Genomic DNA, 6,690 nt, shown 5'->3' on the forward strand with positions numbered 1-6,690 from the left:
TAAATTCCGAGATATTGTAGCGAAGCTTTGAAGCTTCTTTTCTGGTGATACGCCCGAAATTATGCATGTGAAGAATTTAAAAGTAATTTTGTGTGACTTATTTATCCTAAATAACTCAAAATTACAAACAATAACAATTACCCAAATATTTTCTGACCTTCACTTAGGTCTTTTTAATCGACCCTTATGGCAGCTTTTTGAAACTCTGTTTAACGGTGATTTAAGAGATGTTGGGAAAATTTTGAACCATGTGAAAACCATATAATTTTTTTGTCCGAATGCGCCTATACTAATAATTTCTCAATTAAGATATCAACGTATTTTTTTTCAACTTAAACGATCCTTGTCCAAAATCCAGGGTTCCCCTTCTCCAGAGTTGATCGAGAGAGTCGAACGATCAAGAGAAACGACTTGCGAACCCCTGAAGGTTTGCTCAATGGCAATCAAATTCCTGTGGGCTCCTTGAATCAATTTTGCATGAATCCTATTTCATGGATCTAATTTCATGGACCCGAATATATAAATATATGTAGAAGACAAAATATGTAACCTAGCAGTTATCGATACTATACTTTGGCACAAAATAAAACCGCATACTGGAACTAAATATGTTGGAAACGGAACTAACTTCATCACTCTTTTATGGACATAATTCATATAACAATGATTGACATTCACTCGAAACTACAAAAAATGAACCACTCTGAGATGATTTTTAAGCAAAACAAGCCTGATGCGAATAGTGGCCTGACTTTAGTTAAATACTTATATAAATGTCTCTTCGTTTGGTGCAATTGCTTTGAATAAAAGTGTACACATCAACACATATCAATTTATTATAGAGGTGTCTGAAAAGTTTTCACTAAAAATATTGTCTTAAAAGAGAGTTATGATTCTGAATGTTTTTAATAGACTTCGGGTCAGTGTGAATTTTCGCAGTCATTTTATGAAGTATTGATATTTAAAAATCCTTTGCGAATATCACTTCCCCAATTAAAGTAACCTCAAGGTCTTGGAAATTTGTTAGTTGGTCATTTGCCAACAAATTAACGCTACCTGATAAGTTTGCGACAACCGATGCGGGATCAAGTAGAAAAAGAAAATGTTTCCAAAAAAGTAAAATAAGCGATAATTAACCTTGATTATCTAGGGAAAGTTTTGAATCCTGTTTTTCCAAACATCCTGTATATATAAGACTTATTTGAGTCATAACATCACACTAATGCGGTAAAAATACAGGACTATCATCGGTCTAGAAGGTACAAAAATAATCTGTATGCATATACATTATGAATTATGTTGAAGCTTTAATGTCAATACGGCTGCATTATAATCTCGCTACATAATTAGGGTATTATCGTTAGTCAAAAATAAATGAGTAGGCCATAGACCATCAATTAGTTCAGTGTAAACAGCTGGGCATAATATATCCATAGATAATAAGTATTTATATTTATTATAATCAGATGTCTATGAATATATCTGTCAATTATTTTATATTGGCTGTCCACGAAGGACACACTTAGGCTATAGAGAACCTTTGTGATACTATATATGTGTTTGACCAACTTTCCGCTGATAATTTCATTTATCAGCTCCTCAATTTCAGAGGCTGAGTGCACCTCCTTCATGCATATATCATGCACTACACCAGCGTATTACAATTATTAATTAAATTAATTTTGTTGCGACGGGTGTTAACAAAAGATCTGTTCGATTGAATTTGACTAGACGGATTCAAATGCGATTAAACTGTATCGTACGGTTACGGGAGCTTCATGCATGTGTATTTATGTGTGTATGTATATTATTATAAACAGTATAAAATTGTTATTATTCCATTATTTAAAACCGCACGGATAAATAAAATACAATACAATTTATTATTTATGTTATTGTTGATGTTTTTCAATATAAAAATTTTTGTTTTATTTAAAACAAAAACGTTTAAATTGCGTTTGTTTTAAATTTTATCAACAATATATATTGTATTATATACCTATTAGTCGTGTCATTTTAGCATTTCATAGAGAATGTTTTTGTACCGCAACCTAACGAGCCAGTTTATTTTTTTAAATGAACAGGAAGGTCCATATAACGGAATCTGTATCCCGAAAACCCCCAATGTATGTTTCAGGTTCATTTTGTTGCATATTTTCAAAGTTTTGAAATTTTCAAAAATCACCTATTATTATAATGTGCTAATTTGGCCCATAGCAATGGCCAAACTTTCTAGCAGCAAAAAGTTAGATGTAGTTTTTAATATATGGACCTTCCTGAACATTTAAAAAAAAAACTGGCCCGATAGGTTGAGGTGAATAAAAATTCTTCATTTTAGCCTTTTTTGATCTAAAATGATTCGTCTACTATATATTGTAACTAATTTTTCGAATTGCATCCACATATGCGTGGAATGCGTGCAACGATAACCATATGACGCCATATTCTATGATCATTTGTTAGTGAAAATTCTGAATAGCACATCATTGCACCAATGAGTCGAAAAAAATCGTGTCTATTTCCTGATTTATTCAAACCTAAGAAAAATCTCTTTTAGTCAAGGACGACAACATTTTGATTTTGAATTTAGGAAGCATTCAGGGTTGCCACCTCGTCGGAGAGAGAATTAAAAAAAAAATTTCGACGAGAATGGGATTCGAACCCACGCGTGCAGAGCACATTGGATTAGCAGTCCAACGCCTTAACCACTCGGCCACCTCGTCTTGTAAATATCAGTTTTGACGAATAGTTTCAGAGCTACGGGCAATCAAGTTAGTTATATAGCCCGTAGCTGGAAAAGTACCGATTACAAAATTTTGTAGCCGTGAGAGCTTTTGATTAGAATGATCCGAAGAATATTTTGGGAACAGTTAGAAAAAGTTTCATTTTCCTAGTCATATAGGAACTAATATATTTGTAGCTTTGATCGTCCTTAGCTCGAAAAGTACTCAAATATTTGTGGTGGTGAGAACTTTTGATCAGAACATTTTAAGGTGGATTAGAATAAATTTCATAAAAAGCCATTTTCCTATCTAATGTTGCGGATTCCTATAACACCTGTTGAATTTTCTATTTTTATTCATGTGAGCCTTTTTAAGACATACTTTTTTCTATAAAAAGTAACATACTCCCTTTAATTCAGATAAAAAAAATTAATTTCGAAATTTCTAGAAAAAATATCAAAGCCGACTTTAACATGAATTCTAACTAATTCGAAGTAGAAACACAACAAAAATAAATAAACAGAAGAATAATTATTATAATTAAAAAAGTTTAATTAATTTCCATGAAATATTTTTAATTGAAATGAATTGATTCGGAAAATTTTGTAATCCTTAATCATAACATATGGTGGAGGCACCGAGAAATGACATGGTAAATATAAAAATAATATTTGTTCAATTTTCATAATTTTTTTGATTTCATGTGTTGATTCAAACTTTATCGCATGCGTATCAAATTAAAATATAACCAAAAAATAAAATTCGCATGCGCATAAATAAGTACCGCCAAAAAATCACATGGTGAAAATAATATGAAATATTCATACCTATTTCAATTTTTCTTATCATACCCCACAAATAAATAAAGCACTAAATCACTCAAGAAAGCTCAAAACCACTTAAGACAATCACAATTATTCAAATAAAAATATGTCGCACATTTTTAATTGTTGCACATAACCCATTAAAAATGCACACACACGTTAATAGATGTCTCTGTATAGGAAAAATAAAAAAATTTACAACAATTTCCCGTCATGCACTTAAAAATGTGTATAACAATTACCCATATGTGAGCATTAATAATGATTGAATATAGAAAATTGTTGGGAATAATAGTTTAGAACCGACAGAAAACCACCTCTGATGGTAAGAGTTGTAACTATAATGCACAATAAAGAATAAAATACATAATATTTGATGATAAAATTGAGTTAGTTTGTTGAACAAAATACATGTACAGAGAGTTCGTTTAATATTCGACACATAATTTATGTATGAATAGCAACTATCATAAGAACACATAATATGAAGCAATTTTATTGTCCGCAATCAATGGGAAGATATCGCAGTACTGCCAATTCTAGTAGCAAGTGTTACCACCTCTATAGATTTGGCCGGAAGACTGAAAAATCGATTAGTTTCTCCTGATATCAACATAAATCCTTTAGAATTCAGAAATAGAAATTTTTAGATTACTTGATTCGTATTCAGACTCTGTCTTCTGGAGTTTTCGGGAAATTCGCTATATAATCGGTCCAAAGTCGTTAGTCGTTGACTTTTGGGGTCGCTAAGCACGAATATTGCGACAGAATTAATCTCCGAGGTATATGATGCTCGATTCTGTCCCGGTATTCGTGTTTAGCGACCCTTAAAACCCCTGAGTAACGACGGGGAGATCAATTGTGACCCGATATACGTATTCAGCGACCCCAAAAATCCCCCGAGTAACAACTTTGAAATAATTTTCATCACTATTACTTGAATTGTGAATTTAGTATATTTTCGGCTAGGTCACAAAATTTCCTAACGCTCTAACGAATCAAATACGACTTACTATTCAAATTTTTGTAACTTTGACCGATTTTTGTGTTTCGTTTCTTCGACTTTAAAGTATTTTTAAAGGTTTGCTTTATTTTGTAACAAGGCTTTATTTTGTACTTAATTAGGTTAATTTGGAAAATCCATTTTGTCGTTATAACCGACTGTATATGGCAATGTGTATCATTCTTCACCATCAGAGGAGCTAGTTTTCAAACATCGGTTGAGATGTTAATAAAGCAATTTAGAAGAAAACACTGAATTGTGAAAAGATCGTAAAAATGTTTCTGTTTTGAATATTTTACAAACCCACGTTGCACCATATTACATAGTGTTCACTATAAAAGCAAACTGTACAGTACAAACCCTTCAGTGTTTGTTTACTTACATTTAATGATGGACAGACAAACTTATGGACAATATACATATGGTTTTAAACACACCTAAAAACCATCATACTATTACTACATCTATATACATAGGCGTCTGAAGCAGGGGAACCTTTCCTTAAAAAACATCCCAACCCAAAGAAAACTGAAAGCCCGGTCACTTAAATTAAAAAAGCTCGAACATCAAAAGGTCTGTTTAGAGTGTTCTAATTCTAAGGTTTTGTCGATTTACGTAATTATTTTCCTTTAAAGGGGAATGCTACTAGGAGTTACTTTGGTAAGTTTTTCCAAATGGAGTATGTATCCTAATAATCAAAATAGGATCGGTAATTGGTCGAGTTGGGATGTCCAAATCAGTTTCCTCCAAAAAGCATGAAGGAAAGAGTCACCAAATCACCCTGGAGCACTGGGAAGAAATTCAATGTTCTTGACAAAAATCTGTCAACCATTAAATATATTTTCCCTCAACGAGTTAAGGTGAGTCTAAAAAGGCTCTGTCACTGGACAACAATCACTATTTCTTATACCATCATGGAAACGGGGTGATGGTTTCATAGCGGAATATGCTTTTCCCTCGATAAAGGGAAATATGCTCTTCGGAATTCGGATTTCCCTCGGAATATGCTTTTCCCTCGACTTTTTTTGAAAAAACGATCCATATCAAGAAAAAATAGTACAAAAATTTCCTCCGATGTTTCAGTAATTTTATTCAGGTGACGCCGATGGGTACTGTAAGCAAAATAAACACACTAAAAACCACCCCCCACCCCCCATATAATAATAACAACAACAATAATAATCATCCCCGTGTTGTGTATGCGAGTGTAGAAGTTTTGTACCCCCAACTCATTCGCCTTACATATATCAATACGTATTCATGTTGTTTCGTTTGGCCATTTCGTTTGTAGCATAAACAAATGTTTGTATATTCGATTTCTACTACGACTAGATACTACTACCCCCGTAGTCGGTAATGCATATTATTATCATTATTATTATAGTCGAAATCGGTTATAACGATCAATCGATTATTTTGATGAATTGACAAGGTTAGGGATGCCATCACAAAAGTATATCTTTATATATTATAAACGCGAAAGTAAACATGTTTGTTTGTTTGTTACGCTTTTACGTTAAAACTAGCTAATGGTTTTTAATGAAACTGTACAGCAATGTAGCTAATACTTCAGAATAACACATGAGATATAATTTATAAAGATATATTAAAAAATAATGAAAAAAATAAAAAAATTTAATTTAATTTGACATTTGAAATTACCAAAAATTACAAGATTTCTGTAAAAATAGTCAATATGAAATATTTCAAGGCCATCTTCTCTGATATACTCAATGAATAATTACTATTATACATTTAAAAAAAAATATTTTAGCTGTGTTATGGAAAAGGGATAAGCGGGAGCAATCTTTATCAATCTCTACTTTTACACCCAGCGAAGCGGGTGGGTATCACTCTAGTATTGAAATAAAGTTAATTTTTTGAAAGTTTTTAATATACTACAGCGAATTTCATTAAAAATAAAGCTCCGGGTTATTTTTTAACGCTATTTTCACTTTTCTTCGGTTAAAGTTAGTCTAGAAAATTATTTTCATCAAAATTGAAGACAAAAAAATTCATTCGAATTTCTCGAGCTAAATTTTTAGTTTCTGATTTTAATAAAAATCATTTTCTAGACTCATTTTGACTTAGGAAAAATGAAAATCTATTTTAAAAATTAACCTATGGCGTAGTTTTTAAG

General features: G+C 31.8%; 1 non-coding gene across 1 annotated transcript; it reads right to left on the bottom strand.

Annotated features, from left to right (window-relative positions):
* Nucleotides 1–2,641: 2,641 nt before the first annotated feature.
* Nucleotides 2,642–2,723, bottom strand: Trnas-gcu. The gene has a single exon. It is a non-coding gene; the product is annotated as a tRNA-Ser (tRNA).
* Between the last annotated feature and the right edge of the window lie 3,967 nt (nt 2,724–6,690).

This window comes from Chrysoperla carnea, chromosome X (genome assembly GCF_905475395.1).
Source record: "Chrysoperla carnea chromosome X, inChrCarn1.1, whole genome shotgun sequence".
In the NCBI taxonomy this organism is placed as follows: domain Eukaryota; kingdom Metazoa; phylum Arthropoda; class Insecta; order Neuroptera; family Chrysopidae; genus Chrysoperla; species Chrysoperla carnea.